Source organism: Delphinapterus leucas, chromosome 10 (genome assembly GCF_059928025.1).
Source record: "Delphinapterus leucas isolate spDelLeu-1000000601 "Yukka" chromosome 10, BTC_Dleu_Yukka2, whole genome shotgun sequence".
Classification (NCBI taxonomy): Eukaryota; Metazoa; Chordata; class Mammalia; order Artiodactyla; family Monodontidae; genus Delphinapterus; species Delphinapterus leucas.
Genome location: NC_143138.1, coordinates 85,964,291 through 85,982,089, shown reverse-complemented (window position 1 = coordinate 85,982,089; position 17,799 = coordinate 85,964,291). Strand labels below are relative to the sequence as shown.

At 44.7% G+C, this 17,799-nt stretch overlaps 1 protein-coding gene across 2 annotated transcripts in view; it reads left to right on the top strand.

Annotated features, from left to right (window-relative positions):
- The window catches only part of EIF4E3 (eukaryotic translation initiation factor 4E family member 3), a 320,442-nt gene that overhangs the window by 126,274 nt on the left and 176,369 nt on the right, over positions 1–17,799 (top strand). The gene's annotated exons all lie outside the window — the stretch shown is intronic.

The following is a 17,799-nucleotide window of genomic DNA, read 5'->3' as shown; positions in this document are numbered from 1 at the left end:
TATCCTCCATTATCATTACTCTCCCTCTGCTGTCATGAAGAAAACCAGGGCAGAAAGTTCAATTGGGGGGTGTCTTGTCTCTTCTGCACCCACCCTCTCCTACTCTTTCTGCTCCCATCAGCCCAGAGCCACATACATTAGAGCCCCTGTCCATATAGAAACCTTCAACTCCAATCCATTACCATAGGATTCATACTAACCTTGCAGATATCGGATTTTAAATCTTTTTAAGGCTTTTTAATTTTAACAGTGGCTCATGAACATCCTTGGTGGCAGGGGAAGAGTAAGCTTCGCTTGATAGCTATTTTATAGATACTACTAACAAACAAACAAATCCCAAGTTTAGCATAACAGAAATGTCAGCATATCCCCATGTTTAGTATCCTGCAGTCCCTTCAAAAAAATCTTCTCTAATTTGGAACTCACAGCCACCCTGTTCCTGAAGGTGGGTAGACCTGCCTCATTTCCCTTCTCATACAAACACAGTTTGTCTCTAGCCCTACAGAACAATGCCTGTTGTAACACTGAGCTGGCACTTGTGGATTCTAAATATAAGCCAAGACACTTCTCAGAGATTATAATCAGAACTTTGCTTTACGTGTGAAATCTTATTTTGAATTCAGGTACAATTACTCAGAGACTGAATTATACTGCCTTAGGATAGTATAAAAACAATAGTTTTAGTTATTTTGGGGGGAAGGGGGTTACAAAAGTAACGTTGTTTTCTTAGGAAGGTGAGGTGGCTACAGTCTTTGAGAACGTCACAGATACAGATTAACCATCAGCTGTGAGGTTTGCCTATGGTTCCTTCATGTTTATTCATGAAGCAACCATACTTGGATGAGGTCTCCCTTCCTCTCATTATACTTGATGTAAATCTAGTGGTGCTTGGATGTATTTTTAAAAACTGTAGAGAACTGGAAAGAGAATCCAACCAGGATGGCTCATGGGCCATTCGAGGTGTGGCCCCCTCAGTGGTTTGGAAGACATTCTGGGTTTTGAACAGCAGCACTTATAAATAGGGAGGTGTCATCCTTTGCATAAAAAAAGAAAACAAAACCAAGAAAGCAAAGCCCTTCTACTAACAAGGTTTAGTCACATTATGTGTTCAGCCTTCCCAAAACCTGTCTTGGCATTTGTTTCTGGCCTGGTGGGGAATATGTTCCATCTTTCTCCGAGCACTCATAAAACAATGCAAAGGTAAACAATTGGAGGGCAATTAACAGTCTCTTTGGGGCAACAGAAGAAGTCACCCTGCTATTCATGTCAAAGGAATTAATCATGGTTTACGCAGGCGATTTAGTGGCTTAACTTTGCAAGTGGTTGAAACGCAAGAACCCAACAAAGGTTATAAAAGACGCCAGCTTGGAGAACCAGGCATGGAGGACGGCTTACAGGACTATCTGTCAGGTAGTTGAAGGCATTAAAGGTTATTGAGATGGTGCCTGTTGCATAAGAGGCCACGCGCACTTCAGATCTGTGTATCTCAAATTTGAGTGTGTGTGAGACACAGCTTGGAAGTTTTGTTAAAATGCAGATGTTGGTTCAGTAGGTCTAGGGAGTGGGCTGTGATTCTGCCTTTTAAACACCCTGTCAGGTGTGGTGCCTATGCTTCAGGCCAGCACATCTCATGTTGCATAGCGAGGCTGTAGATCGTTCTCGTACCTGCGGCAGGTAGTATCGAGCTGCGCATACTCCCTTTAAGTACCTCCAAATCATGAACATGCTGCACTCTGAATGTTCAGGGGTTTAGGGACCAGAATAGCTTGTTGGAGTGGAGGTACTTGGCCAAATACTTTATGGTGCATTGTGCATATCAACAACCTCTTTCGCAGGCACCAATTTAGAAAAACATAAAACCATGTGCAGGCCATGTTTATGTACATTTATAGAGCTGTGCCCTTAAAAGAAAACAGGACATGCAATCCCTGTAACTAAGGCCCCCCCCCGCCCCCCGTGGTTAAAACCTCAGAAAGTGCATTCTTGTCTCTAGTTTTAATGCTGAGCCTCTGAACAAGTTTTGGCGTTGGGGAAAACCCTTTGAGAGCTGGGATCTTTTACCATTCCCTGACTAGCTTTTCAAGCCTCTCAGTTATCAAATGTGGTTCGTCTCAGAGTCCTTGATGTTATTGTATACAGTTGTCCCTCAGTATACGAGGGGATTGGTTCCAGGACCTCCCTCGGATACCAAAATTTGCGGATGCTCAAGTCCCTTAGAGTACATCCCGCGTATCTGCTGGTTCTGCATCTGCGGATTCAACCCACCAAATAGCCTAAACAGTGGGTTGAATCCATGGATGCAGAACCAGTGGTTACCGAGCGCTGACCATACTTTACAACAGGGGAGCCTCTGTTGTTTTCTGGTGTGGGCATATCGTCACATCACAACACAGAGGACACACTTCTCTTGCCACTTACTGTGAAACCCGTGATTTTCATTAGCCATTTTTCTCTTCTAGGAAGGAGACTTAGGAATAGAAGCTTTCATTTAGAGAATTCTGACCACTTTTACTAACCTCTCCCTTCCCCCCACTCTCCTCTTCTCCTCCCCTTCTCTCCTGCTAACCCTTTCCTCCTTTCTTCACTGTCTTTATCCACACCTGGATGTCTGCCACACCTGGGGGAGAGGAGAGGGTGAGTAGGGGGTGGACCTTGATCTTTACCCTCTGTGGCCTCAGCTTCTCTCCTGTCTATAAGGGGATATGTGGGTTGGCTGTTTCTGAGAAACTAGGCAGGCCGAATAATTCCTGAGGAGGGGTGGCACATCACTTTGGTGAAGTGGAGAGTGTGAGACGGAAATACATAATGGTGCTGAGTCAGGACACCTGAATTCTAATCCTTGTCTAGCCACTAACTAATTATTTGGCCTTGGAGGACAATTTAACATCCCTGGGCCTCAGCTTGCTAATCTGTAATTTGATATACGTACTTGGTTTTGCCTGTTTCTCAGAGTGTAGGAGTCTTGCCACTGGGATGGCATTAGATAACATTGAATGACATATTGAGAACTAGACTCCCTTTGCAATCATTTTCTATCCTTCTGGTTGTTCAAACAACAACAACAAAAACAACACAGAAAACAATTTTCTGTTGACATACACGTCATTAACAGTTTTCAGGACTTGCCCCTCTTTTTAAAAAAGTTTTTCATTTTAGTTTTTCAGCCACTCTTTCTTTCTAACAAAGAGAAATCAGTAACTTTGTTTTTACTGTGATTGTTTTTAATTTATGGAAGGTGATATGATTTCCCATTTAATGTAGTAACAGAAAAATAAAAGTGGGTGTTTTACAGGAAAATATTTAGTACAATTACCATAATAACTACTGCAATGAGTGCAGTATATTAATTTTTCAAGAACTATTATGTTACGTAGATATGGTGAAAATTAGGAAGATGGTAACTGTAGTTAAAGAAATACTGAATTAAGCGATTTTAAAGTTTCTGTTTAAACTTATAAGAGATTCAGGTATCTCATTAAGTGGCAAATGTCCACTCCACTTTCTGTCCCCCCAAGATGTGCATATGTTCACTGACACAGTATTTGCAGAACAAAGTTGGTGTTACATATAATTAATAGTATGTGACAGGGCACTCAAATGTTCTGATACCTTTGGGGCAATTTTAGCCGCAGTTAACTATAGTTTGCTAATTTTGAATTTACAGTTTTTTCCTATTACTTAAACTATAACGAAATGGGGACAAGCACCTTTGCCTTGGTGTAATTAAAAATGAAATTATGTCAGGAGCATGTGTTTAAAAAAGGGACTTCTATTTGTTTTACCACCAAAAGGTGGCGTCCTACCCCCATGCCCTTTATTGAAAAACCCTTCTTGCTTTAATTTAACAAAAAGAAACTTCCAGTTGATTACTGATAAAGAAATGAAAATGTGCTCCCTATGAATGTAACATGACAGTGTTGAAAATGAACTATATGTTAAACTGTAGTTAAGTTTCCCTCTAATGTAAACCAAGTGGACATGGAATTCTTTAATAAGGCGGCACATTAGACAGTATTATATACAAAATTGGGTACAATATATCATGGGATTTACAACCAGGATTTCCTTTTGTCTGCAAAACTTGTTGCCAATCTGATTTTGGTCCCCCCCGCTTTCAAGTGAATATAGAATTTAAGGCAGTTAAAATGCAGAATAAGATCAGTGGCAATCTAAAGATCTTTTTAGTATGGCAATACTAATAATTTTTTTAAAACTCACTGTTCGATCTGAAGAGCCAGATCAAAGCATGAATTGTTCTTTACAGACCATGCATAAATTTGTCACGTTGAAATAAGTTGCTATTCCCCTGAGTTATAATTCTGCAACCCGACATATACCATAACATGTTATATCTGGCTTAAACATTGTAGAAATGAAAAACAACAACCCCCTGGCACCCCATAGACTGGCTACTTTGTAGATTTCAATTTAATTCCATGTGAATTCAGCATATGGAATTGCCAGCGATGTTAAAGGGTTGTTGGGAGTATTAACTGAGTTGCCATAAAGCTTCTACATCATTGTCTAGTTCATGGTAAGCATTCAATAAATATTAGATGTTATTACTGACAGCTGTAGCCAGTGAGCTTCTCAGGGGCAGGAATTTTCTTTCTTTCTGCATCCCTCAGTGCCTACTGTATGGTCTAGAACATAGTAGGTGTGTCATGTCTTAATTAACCTCTTGAATCAAAGACAACACAACCCTAGCCTCTAGGAAGCTAGGAGGTGCTACAGGAAGTAAAATGCATTTTCTTTATGTGGATCCTAGTCTCAATGATCTGATGGATGCTTTTGCCTGGATAGCCTGGAATCTTACACAGCGTGCATTTACATGAATTCTACTATGTTGTAATTACCTTAGCGCAGTCTCCCTGTCTCTGGCTTTATTCAGTAGCATGAGTGAATTATTTTTTTTTTTACTTGCAAAACAGAATTTTAAAGTGGTCGTCTTATGCTATTATTGAACTTGAGATTTAGAATTCTTCTGTAAATGAACGTTTAAAAATATTTGTATAAAGACATGATCCAGAAGAATTTATCATAACTTTTTTCAGGATATTGATTATCTACAACTGCTCTGGTCTCAAGACCAAGGGGACAGTACTAGTGTCCCCCTCCCATCGCCACCCCCTTCCGTTGTTGTCTCCTTCTCTCCAAGTACTTCGTAGGAATCCACAGGAGTGGCTTTCAATATATTCTCATAAAGAGTTGCCCTGGTACACCACCTAGCCAGTAACTGGAAATGCTGGGAGGTTGAGGTGATGGGTCTGAAAAAAAATTATTTCTGTTAACAACTACAAGCCCTAGAGCCCTATATCTTTCTAAGTCACACTTTGGAAACAGAAAGCCTTCTTCCTCCTCTATTTGTGTTGATAATAGTGAAAGAAATGCGTGTGTCTCTTGTTTTATACATGTATATGTATATTACAAAACATTTCATTCAGGCTCCTAATTCACTCCTTCAAATTTCTAAATTCCACCGAACTTCAAAGCAGCAAAAAGAAAAAAAAAAAGTCACCTTTTCAAAGAATTGGACAAAGCTTTTTGCATGTGACTGATCTCTGGGAGAGCAGGTAATTTGTGTTAAACAACTGGTTGACATGCTAGCCCCCTGGGCGTTTTCCTAAGAGACACCATGGCAAGAACACAGCTCCCGACGCAGCCACTTTCGCCTAAAGTGGATCTAACTACACATTCCTGCAGTGACTCTGACAAGGAAGTGGGGGGAAGCGTCCCACATTACACTCTCCTGATTCAGAAATACGGGGGGGGGGGGAAACCCTCACTGGCGGGTTTCTATTTCTTGCAAACAGGGGTTTGTCCTTCTGTTGAACTTTCACCTCCCGAACTCGCCTTCTTTCATTGGACAAAGTGCAGAAAGAAAGAGGAGAGACCGAGGGAGGACGGGAGAGAAGGAGAAAGGGGGTTGAAAACACCACCCTACCTCCCCCTCCTTCAACTGTCACTGATGGCAAAACACTTTCACTTTTAACTGGAGGAAACTCACATGCTTGTCTTTCCTCTCCCCTTCCTTCTGTATTTTTAGCTCAGAAACCAAGCAAATAGCCATCGCATTCCCATCTTCGTCCTTAGTTGTTAACACTCTCCCTCTCGTTTCTTTCCGGTGTCTGAATGGGCGCCCCTTTCCCCATCTTCTGAGGAATCCCCCTCCCCCATGCCCCTCATTTTCCAGGTCTTTCTTGCCTGATCCCTCTTCTGCCAGGGACTGCTCTGGCGTTGCCTTCCTCTCTCTGGTCTGCGGGACTCTGCCTCCTTCTCCTCGTCCCCATCTAGCCTGGACACCCCTCACTCCCACCTCCCTGTTCCCCTTGCCCCCAATCCCCGCCCCACCCCCTTGGCAACTGCGATTTTTTTTTTCTTTTTTTTTTTTTTTGCTGCGAGCCTTGTTGTTTACCCAGCAGGTGGATGTGACGTCAGGGACGCACAACAGCAAAAAATAACAACATCTCCCTCCGCGACGTGTTGGCCTCTCGCGCGCCTTATTTATTTATTTGTTCCGGGAGGCCGGGGGAGGGGGGTGGGTGCCAGCGCCCGAGTGGCTCGGGGAAGGGGGGCGAGCCGGTTCGCGCTCCGGGGGTGGCTTAGGGGTGCGTAAGATGGAGAAGGGGCCCCGGCCGCAGCCCAGGGGGCGGGCGGGGTAGCGTCCCCGGCCCGACGTCGTCCGCGCCTCTGCCGCCGCCGCCGCTGGCTGGGCTCCGGAAAGCTAGTCCGGAGCGGAGGAATCTATTGTTATTTATTGTGTGGCGGTTGCATGCTGTACTCGCGGCGGCCCGGCCCTCGCCCGGGAGTGCGTGTGTGTGCGCGCGTGTGTGCGCGAGTGAGTGTGTGCGCGGGGGTGCGCGCGCGGGCGGGAGTGGGCGCGCGCGGGGAAAGGCCCGAAAACACCTTAGTTTGCACCGAGAGACCATTTGCAGCGGGTGAGTTTGTATTTTTCCATTTCTGCTCCACTTTTTCCCAAGCCGCCTCCTGCCTTGTTTCCGACCACTTTAAACAACACCAAAAAAAAAAAAAAAAAAACAGAAAAAGAAAAGAAAAAGAAAGAAAAAAGGAAAAAAAAACTTCTTCCCATCTCCTGGCTCCACGTGCATCTCCCCCAGCCCTCCCCAGAGGCAGCCTCTCTCTCCCCCGGGTCGGGGCCCGGGCTCCTGGGTGGCTGGGGGCTGCGGGCTGGCGCGGGGGTCGGTGGAGGGGACTCCGGCGGGGCCCGCACTCTTGGGTGCATTTCCATAAGTCAAATGGATGGCGGGGGGGGCTACGGCGGCTGCAGCGGCGAGGAGGCGATCTCTCCTTCACCTCGGCCCCTTCACGCGTCGCTCTGCGCTCTCCACGGTTGCAGCGGGGAGAGGAATCGAGAATCCCAGGCCGCCTGGCGCAACTTTCGGTGTCTGGCGTCGGGGTGCCTGCCCAGAAGCCGGGCGGGCGCGGGGCCCGGGGTCGGGTCCGCGGCGGGAGGGGGCGCGCGCCGGGTTCCTCTGGAGCCCAAAGTTTGGACTTGGAGCAAACTTTTTCCTTTCGCTCTCCACGAGTGTTTTCCCCCTCGGTGCCCCGGAGCTGCTCCGCGGGCCTCAGCGGAATGACTGAGAACGTCTGCGCCCTAGGCCCCGCGGCTGGGGACGTCTCCGGTGCCACGCACGCCGTGCCCCGAACTCGGCGACGGGGGCACTCCTCTGCCGCACCCCGGAGCCCAGAAAACTCACACACACACCCGCGCACCCCCAGCTAGACACGTACCCCCTCGCGCGCTCGGCCCGGCGAACCCAGCCTCCCCGCGAGGGATCCGAGGCCGCCGTGGCCAGCTCGGCGGGCGGGAGTGGGAGCAGGGTGCGCTGCGGGGAGTCGCCGCGCCCGGATTTCTCTCCGCTGCACCACACGCACTTTCTCGGTGTACGTCCCTCTTAAGCCTGGGGAACAGGGGGGATTTCCCAAGTCCTGATATGTCCTGAGACGTGCGCGAGTCGCCGAGACCCTTCGGCCCTGTCCCGGCGGCCGACCGCTCTCCGTTCCTCTGCTGCGCGCCGCCTTCCTCCCGGGCTCCCCGCGCTCCATTCCTGCCCCGCAGGGAGGATTCAGCTGAGGCAGCCGGCGAGCCGGGCGGGTGTGCGCTTCGGGTGGGGACCGCGGTGGCGGCGCCGGGAGCCGGAGGAGTTTGCCAGTTGCCGCGGGGTCGCGGTCATTCGCTGCCTCCGCCTCCCCTCGCCTCCGCCTCCCGCCCGCCTCCTCCCCAGATACGGCCGCGCTCGGAAACTTTGATTCCTTCTTCTTTTTGGCCCTCGGCTAGTCCCCCTCCCCACCTGTTGTGAGCTCCGCCTTGGTCCCCGCGGACTGGCGGTGACACATGCGGGCGCCGGGGAGCTTCGCGCCCAGAAACAAAGTCTCAGGCCCCCCTCCCAAGTGTTTGCTTCGAAATCGCTGCCTGCAACCCGCCCCCCCCCCCCGCCCCCGATTGCGGCGCAGCTCCCGCCCCCTGTGAGAATAAGGACTAAATAAACAGTTGTAACTCCAAACCTTGCGCCTGCGATCGTATCCCTATTCCACCCCCTCCCCCTTTCCTCCCCCCCTCCTTTTTTGTTGTTGCAACTTTGTAAGATCCCGGGGAAGGTGCTGAGACTTAGGCTCGGGCCGATTTCCCGGTCTCGGGATCCTTGCAGGGAATCCCTGGGCCACATCCTCTCTTCCCTCCACGCGCGCTCGCGGGTCTTTCGAGCCCGCCGCCCTCTCGGTCTTGGCCCCCCAGGCTACTCATTTATCCCGCCCCACTCAGTTCCCCCCAACCTGCACCGGGAAGATTTGCTGAGGGTCGCCCCGGTTTCTTGTCGACCGCAGAATCCGAAAGTTTGCAAGAAGAGGATAGCGCGCGGCGAGCAAGCGGGCCAAGGGGCAGCGGCTGCGGCGCCGGGGACCATGGTGCTGCCGGCGCCTCCTCCGCGGGCGTGAAGGCGGCACTCCCACTCCCTCCCCGGACTCCGCGGGTAAGTCGAGGCGGCCGCGGGCGGGGGCGCGAGGGCCGGTGACACTCTAGAGCTTCGGGCTGTACCCGGGGGTCTCTGCGCCCAAAGCCCCAGCATGGGCGGCGCGAGCGCAGCGATCTGGCGCCGGAGCCAGGAAATGTGCCCATCCTTAAGCCGGTAGGTGCTTTGAAATACTGGACTTTCTCCTTTTTTCCTCTTTTCTTTCCGAAATCCGAAAATCTGGAGATCAAAGTTTAGCATGGAGTGTAAAGTGCTCTGATAAAATATGATGACATCCCTCGCTCCCCTTCTCACCCCACTCCCCCCCCCTTTTAACTGTTAATTATTTCCAAGTCATTGTGTCCAAATACCCTTGACGGACTGATTACAAAGTGTATTGATTTAGTCTGGGCTCATCCTACACGTTCGTCTTAATTCCTTTTCCTTTTGCTAGACCAGAAAACCCGAAATGAAACTTATTTTCTTCCTCTGAGCCCCGCCCCCCTCCCCCCCAGCCCTCATCTGTGAGGCTTGGGCAGAATAATGGAATTAATATAAATATTTCATTTGGTTGCATTTGAGCTTTTCCAGCCCATTTATGAGGGGCTGGTGTTGCTCTCATGTCCGGTCACAGGTATTTTCCAAGTTCGGGTTTCCCTTTTTGTTACTGCTCTTTAGACAGGAATGTTGGAGGGCCATTCTGTATTCCCCCTGAAAGGAGTCTACACATTGAAACCGTCTACACTTTACCTTTGGTTGTCTGTAGGCTTCAGGATTTAGGGCTGGCACAATAGCTGAGTTGAGAAAACCTGAGGGATAGTTAAGAGATTTTTTCTCCTGCTGAAAATACATTGAAGAATATTTCCAAATTTTTTACCTTTCATCTCCCTTCCCCTCGTTTTTGCCACAGTGAGAATCATTTTAGGGAGAGATGTCTTAACTAGAATTTGAAGAGAAATGGTAAGAGTTCAGGTGTTTTCTACCAAGGGTTATCCTGTATAATTGAGACACAGGAGTTCCTATTATTTTTGGTTCCAGAGAGAAATGTATTGAATCTTTTTGAGAATTCCACTAGAGTTTTGATTCTCAAAGTGAAAATACCCATCTCTTGAAGGCCAGGAAAAGAAAATTGGGCTCACAGTTTCAGAGATCAGGAATGAGTCTTTTCCATCTTGACTTCCCTGCTTGAAAGGTCTCATAATTAAAGAGTATTAAAAATATTAAAAGGAATTCAACTAGTTACCATTCAAACGGTGTTAGCTAAAATCTCACTGCAAAGGGGGGAAAACGGTTTAACATCTTGTCACTGGCTGCACCCCACTTCACCCCCCCTTAGTCTTTGGATTAGTCATTGTATGAGAGGGAGAAAAAAAAATCAGTTTTTTTTTTTTTTTTTTTTTTTGGAAAAGTAAACAGCCTCCAACTGCTGAACCTTGACAACCCAAATTAAGGAAGCAGGAGAGATCAAACAGAACTGCTGCTGGGTTGTTGTCAGGAGCTCTACACGGAGAACCCTGGACTCTTCGATCAAGCAGCAAAGCTATATATTCACTAATGCAGAAATGGACCATTGCAAATGCTGATCTTTGTGGTGCAAGCAGAGGCTTGCTAGGAAGGAAATATTCAGCCCCTCTCCAGGCAGCATTTGAGTTCCTTATAGATGCTGAGTAGCTAAACAAGTTATTTTTATAATGCAGACTTATTTATGAAGAGAATGTACCCAAAAGGGCGTTAAAAGGATAGTAAGTCTTCTAGAGGTTGTCTTGCTACCCAGAACTGTGCAGTGGAATTCTTTTTTACCAACATTAGACTCCTACACTAGAGTTAGATAACGTTTTCTCACATCAAGTTTAGAAGATCTGCCTTGTCAGGGAAGCCAAGGTTTTGTATGTGAGGGTTGAAATCTGATGTGAAGCTCAAAAAAAAAAAAAAAAAAAAAAAAAAATCAAAAAAAAAAAATTCCCTGGTGATGAAGTTTTGTGTCAGCCCACTCTTGGAATTTAAAAAGGCGAGAGGGAGCATTCTCCAGATTAGACATAACCTCTTTTTTTAGATTGACATTCAGCATGACCACGTTGCTACTTTTATTCAAGTTCCCTGTAACTTGTCCTTGCTTGTTGTCTAGGAAAATTTAACTGCTTTACATTTTTAAAGGGAGTAGTAACAGTAATTACTTTAGCATTTTGTTTTCACAGGTTTATTAAAGTATAATGAAAGAAATATCAGCTTTTCAAATTAACTGCCTCAAATTAAGGGGGTTGTATCGCTGGAGACCTGTGAAAGATTTTGTGTTTATATTTAAATGCTGGAGTATAAACTGTGTAACACTTTTTTTTTAAGCTATAAACTATCCCCAAATTAAATGTCATTTCAAATTAAGTAGAACAAAGTAGGAAAAAGGACAACTAAACACAGAGGAGAATAAAAATAATTGTCATTGAAGGATTGCATTTGTAACGAACAAATGTCAATCACATAGTAAGCACTTTGTGTTTTTTTAAGTCAGAGTTTCATAACCAGAGTGCCCAACATGTTTCAAAGTCTGTAGCTTTTATTGGATATACCTTTTATTGTATCATTAAACAATGTGAGTTAAACATACACATGGATGCTATTAGGCAATTTTCTGCAATATGTAATGTTTTTTAAAAAGCTGTAAATACTTTCTAGTTAAATCATTTGTACCAACAATAACAAAAGTTAACTGGGTTAATGTTGAGCCTGGGCATGGTTTTCTGTTACTAAGTTTTTCCTTGCTTCCTTGCTTCACTTAAGACTCTAGCCCCGGCCTTTGCATTCGGAGGCTCTACTGAAGGATAGGTCTGTTCTCAGCAGTTGTTTAAATTAACAGAAGAATTGTGATATTTCCTCAGCAAATATATTTATACCCCCCACGTCCAATGCCAACATAAAGGAAGAGAAGCGAGTATAGAGCCGATGTGACAACTTATTTTGAACCCAGCTTCCTCTTTGCAGCCAATCTTATTGTGCTGTTGATTTGGTTTTCAGGTTTTACTTAAGATGCAAACTCACTTTTGAAATGTTATCTTGTGAAGAGTCTGCATCCCGCAAACGTGTGTGTGTTCAATTTAGGTGTTATAAAGTACCGATTACTTTTCAGTGGGGATGCCAAGAATATTTACAGGGCATTGCAAGGATTCTGTCTTTTAAAAATAATCTTAGGTACCCGTTAATAAAATTTAAATAGATTGCAGGCTGTCAGAAAATAGTATAAATTTTGTTTATGATTCAGTTACTTTAAGGTACTTACATTAAAGAAACTCATTTAACCCCTGACTGAAGAGCATTAAGTGGGGAGGCAAGCCCTCCAAAGAGCTCCTACTGCCCTTTGCTCTCCCGATAATCTTAAATTACTACAATTTAATTGCAGCTTCAAGGCACCGAGCAGGAGCTGGTTCTCTGTGGCTGAAAAGGGGTTTCCAGAGCATAGCTAGATTTGCACAGGTGGTATTTTTGTTTCTCAAAGAAATTTTTTTGCTTAGGGCTTTTTCTTTTCCTTTCTTATCCTGTTAGGTGTCATACTCCTTTTATAGAATTCCGTCATAGTAAATGTCATTTTTGCTAAGACAGCAGTGTTGTTCTTTTTTTTTTAAGTATGTTTTTTGGACCTAGAGTATGTAAAGGTCTCCAGCAAGTAGGGGTTTGTCTTCTAAAGAAAATAACCTTAAGAGAGTCATCTGCTGAATAGACAGGTGAACTTTATACACCAGCCAACATGGACTTTTACTATTTGTAGGGGATTTTTTTTTTTTTTTCTTTAGTTGATGGTAGTAATCCCACCAGGTGATCAAACACTGAGTTTGTAAATCGAGCCAGCAAGCCAGGTAAGTTGGGCTGGTGTGATTGCTAAACGATCTTTCCTGTGCCTTGTTACACTGGTCTGTGAGTCACTTTGCCATACGTGTGCCATCCAAGGAACCATCTTAAACTGATTTTTAAAAATCTTTCTCTTCCTTGGTGCTTGGCTGAATTAAGGTTAGAGGTTCCGAAGCTAGAACGTCAGCGGGCCACAAGATGAGACAAATTCCTGAAACAGGGAAACCTGGCCAAATATGGGGTGTCTTATACATGACACTTTTTTTTTTCCCCCTGGGACCCACATAGTTTATTTTGATGTGCATGTGACGATGTGGTTAATGGAAATTAAGCAGATTTGGCTTGTGCTGCCAACCTAAAAATAAATGTTGTGAGGAACGTTTGATTTCAAGAAGTGCTTTGGTTTTGCATCCCATAGATAATGTTCTTGCAATAATGGCTGCCAAGGCTGGTATTCTGGAAAGGGGAAGTACAGTGGGGTAAAGCGCATGGCAGTCAGGGAAGACAATTTGACAGTGTTCTTTGTTTCTTTAATATATTACTTTTATTAATTACAGTCAGTTGGGGCTAAGGCATTTTTCGGGCCTTATTTAGAAGTCAGCTCCCATTCACAAGAAGGTTGTGCCAGAAGCTGCATCCTTTTCCTCGTACTGTTTTACCCAGTCATGAAAATCTCTTGACCGAATTAGCTTGAGGATGTCTCTGCAAGACTTGTGTTTCTTTTTGAAATCCCCCGACACCAGTTTTTAATTCATGCCCTGCCTTGTGTACAACAGGTGTTTGGTAGTGATTTTATGGGATCGAAAGTGAGAAAAACATTTCCTCCCTAGCCAGCCACTGGGAGAACTGGCTGCCTGAAAGAAAGAATCTGGAACTTGAACATGCATATAGATGGGTTTTTCCGTATGACCCTCCCCAAGCTGTTTGCTTTTAAACAAGTGGGGGAGGGGCTCCATTTTGTGCCTTGATATTTACCGTTAAGTTGTAGTAATTTAAGACTACTGGAAGAGTGCAAAGGGCAGTGGAAGCTTTTTAGTGGTCTTGACGCTTGAAGCTGCTCACGTGTGGGGTTAAATTAGTTTCTTCAATCTGAGTACTTAAAGTAACTAAATCGTAAACAAAATTTATATTAGATCCTGACAACTAATAATCTATTTAAATTACATTAGAATATCTGGACAAAAATTTAATTAAAGACAGAAGTACTGTCAAGCCCTGTAAATATCTTGACAGGTCTATTCAATTGGAACTGATATCACGAAATATTTACATATGTCTGGTGTGTTCAGGAACATCTCGGCAGGGCCTGTGCAAAGCTAATTGCACTTTCTTTCCAAATCACATTTTCAATAAAATAGGTTCTTTTTTTTTTTTTTTTTTAAATGAAGGAGCATGAACACATGCAGAATTGTGTTCAAGTGTTCTGTTTACTATTCAGTTGTCTCTACTCAGGACCCCTCTCAGATGGGTTTATTTCCTCTAACTGCTGCTAATTCAGACACAAAGCTAAAATGGAGGAATCACTGATTAGAACGCTCCTGTCCTTCTGTTTTATTTCAACAGTTTGAAAATGTCTGGGGCGAGCATGTTAGAGGACAATTTGCTCAGGGGAGAAAAATGGACCTGAACCTGGCGTTATTGGGTCCCTGTTTGTATTAAATAGAAGATACTCACTTAGGATGGGACAAAGATGTTTTCCTGAAATTTATTTTTGGATACAGACTTACTTATTAGTAGTAATTCACGTGGACGTTCACAGTTTGCCAGGTTCTCTGGTTTTAGCTAATTCTGTGATCAGCTTTATTGGCTGGGACACTGAATAACAGTTCTAGCATCAACTCAAAAGCAGAATTTCCGAGCTTTCCTTTTCTCCCTCCTGGCTCTGCAGTTGAATCATAATGTGACTTTTCTTGCTTCTGGTTCCTTGTCTTCGAATTAGGGGGAGTGTTGAAGGTATGTTCTTCGAGCTTAAAGATCTAAGGGCACCGGGGCTGTGTAGTTACTCAGACTTTTAAAGTCGTTCTTGGTGCTCTCAGGACAGTGACTGCAGCTCCTGGGGGGAGGGAGTGATGTGAGTTTGGCATGAGTTCCTCCTGTCCCAGAGCCTCTCCCCTGAGTTGGTGATGCCCCATCAGAGGAGCTGGAGGCTTCCTCTCCCGGGGACAGGTAAGCACAGAGGTGGAGGCGGATACTCCTATGCGAAGTGGAAGGGGGTTGTTGTTGGTCCGAGTTCAACATGTTTCAAAGCGAGTTCCCAGGCTCACCTGCTTCCAGGTCATTGTGTGTCTGTGCGTGTGTACATGTTAGGGGGGATTTATTAAAACACAGATGGTTCGATCAGAACTTTTGCAGACAGACGTGCGAATGTGCATTGTTCACAAATCTCCCCTGGGGTAATTCTGATACACACTAAACAGAGACCCATGGACCAAGTGATTTCTGCTCCTAAAGACTGTGGAACTGAAATATTGATCTTCACTTGGATTTTACCGACTAATTTTTTGTTTTATCTTGAGACCTGTGTTCTTTTTAATGTGTTTGGATTTCTATTAAGAATCAAAGCTGGTGGTTTTTAAGTATGCACGAGGATTGGAATCGCAGCAGAGCTGTCATTCCAAACACAGACATAGTCGCAGTGTGCCTGGGTGTGCCATATCAGGGTGGGGGGGGCAGCCTTTGCATTTCTGAATAGCTCCCCGTGTGATTCTGATGCCCACCGAAGTAGGAGAACTGGACTCCTCAAAGATCAGCATTGGAGGAATCTTATAACTCTTCTTAAGGGTTTAACTTTACTGTTTGGACTTCATGAAACCTAAGAAAGGAATATGGGTTCCCTTTCCAGAGGCAAGCACCAAAAGAAACATTAGATACTTAGAGAAATAGAGGCAGAACAAGAGCCTCACAGTTCAGGTGAGTGGTAGAAACAACGTGGCACATCGGTCGTTCTCACCAGGTACCAGACATTTCTTTTCAAATTATGCCTCGCTTGCCTCCATGTTTCCAATGGGCGTTTCATGTTGTAGCTACCAATTAGTGTCAGATGGCTTGCTGGAATTTTTTTTTTCTCCAAGTATTTCATCTTAATTTAAAAATCTGAACTGTTTACCCATTAGATTAACCCTGCTGGCATAAGTACGTTGATTTTCCTAGGCATCTTGGGAAATTCTCTCTCATTGTATGTGATGGGGCCTGCAGGAATATTGATGGAAGTAGCCTCGCCAAGGATGCCACACAAATAAAGCAAGCAGAATCCTAAGACAAATGCATCCTCCAAGATTATGAGAGATAAAATGCTAAGGAGGCTTGTTTAACTATTCAGGGCTTCAGCTAAAGGTCTCTCCACTAAGGTCAAAAGAGTTATTTAAATAAAAGTTGTATAGATGTTTTTCGTCTGTATTAGTGATGTACCTTTTGAAGTTACCCAGCAATAAAGTGTTGGTCCAAAATGCCCTCACCTAAACTAAAACATAAAAAATTGCAACTTGACTTTGGGTGTGGCTTCATTTTAATAGATACCCAAAAAGTTGGCATTGTTTCTGTCTCGAACTTCACAGTTGCTTGGGTTCTGGGTTTGGGTGGCATTTGGAATATCCCTGTAATACAAAGTTCTTTTATTTCTGTTCAGACTCTGAAGGGCTTAAAAAACAATCTCTGATGGGCCAAGTTTTAAAACTAGAGTGTCTCTAACTTTGCATGGAGGGTTTCTATAAAAGATGAAAAACGGGACTGGTTGCAAAATTAGAAAGTGCATCGTCGAGGCTGCACGGTCTTCCTACAACTGTCAGCAGTGGATGAAATCTGCAGCGTGACGTTAAATCACTCTGCCTTGTTTGTTGAAAAGATGTTAATCATTTCATTAAGAAAGATTAAGTAATTAACTGATTTATCATTAGGGTATCAATGACAGACCCTTTCTAGTGACGTATTACAGAAATTTTCTAATAGAAAGTTTGCTGCATTTAATTATTTGGAAGAAAGTTAGTTGAACCTTGAGAAGGGGGGGTTGGGTGGGACCTCTTTAGAGAATATCGCTGTCCACATCCAACTGTCAATAATTTTGGAGAAGATAGTCTATTACAGTGGAAAATGGTTCCATCTCGGGTTTTCTCTTAGGGGCTTCGTCAGGCGTGTTGCAGACCCGCTGTTTTGCATGCCTTCTCTGGGCTTAGGGAAGGGTTCAGTCACTTAAGTGTGTTCATCTTATTTTCTAAATAATGGCTTTTGTTGCAGTATGATGGCCTGTTGACAGTAAACGCGCCGTCCTAACTTGGGTAAGCTTACAACAAATTCTTATACTTGTAGGAGCAAGTTATCCTCACTGCTGACTGGGGATGCTTCTCCCTTTTGTCTTACTGTCCTTAAGGCAACAGCAGCACAAGGTTTAAATATTGTGGGATGGGGATGTTGTTGTGGATAGGGTGTGTGTGTGGGGGGGAGGAATCAACTCCCCATCTGGCAAAACATTTACCTTAGGCCCCTTTGTCCCCAGATCATACATAAGATGTGTTTCTAGCTTATTCTCCCTGTGCGTGTATTTGCGTCAACTCAGAATTAAAAAGATACTTAAAGAGAGATGTCGTTTCTGTGTTTGTTTTTATTTCAATTAGGAAGCAGGACAGTAGCTTTTACTGGCTACAGAAATCATCTCTGTGTCAGAGACGACTTTTCCCTGGCAGAATACTGAGGTGGGAAACTTCTTCAGGGTAGTTGTGAGACTTTTGAAAATGGTGCAAATGGATTTTATATGGGGGTTTTGGTATTGTAACACGTGCCCCAGTTGTTGAATAAAATGCGATGCCTTGGCCTCAAGCACTTCGATCTGTGAGTTGAGAGAGACTTTTGAGGAAAGAAACCTGGAAGATATTTACAAAGCAATTTCTCTTAAAACTATGCCTTACAGCTTTCGAATTTTGTTACGAAATGTGTAAGACCCCAAAAAAGTGTAATTCAGAGAATAATTCAACGGGCCCCCATGTACCTGCTGCTCAGCTTC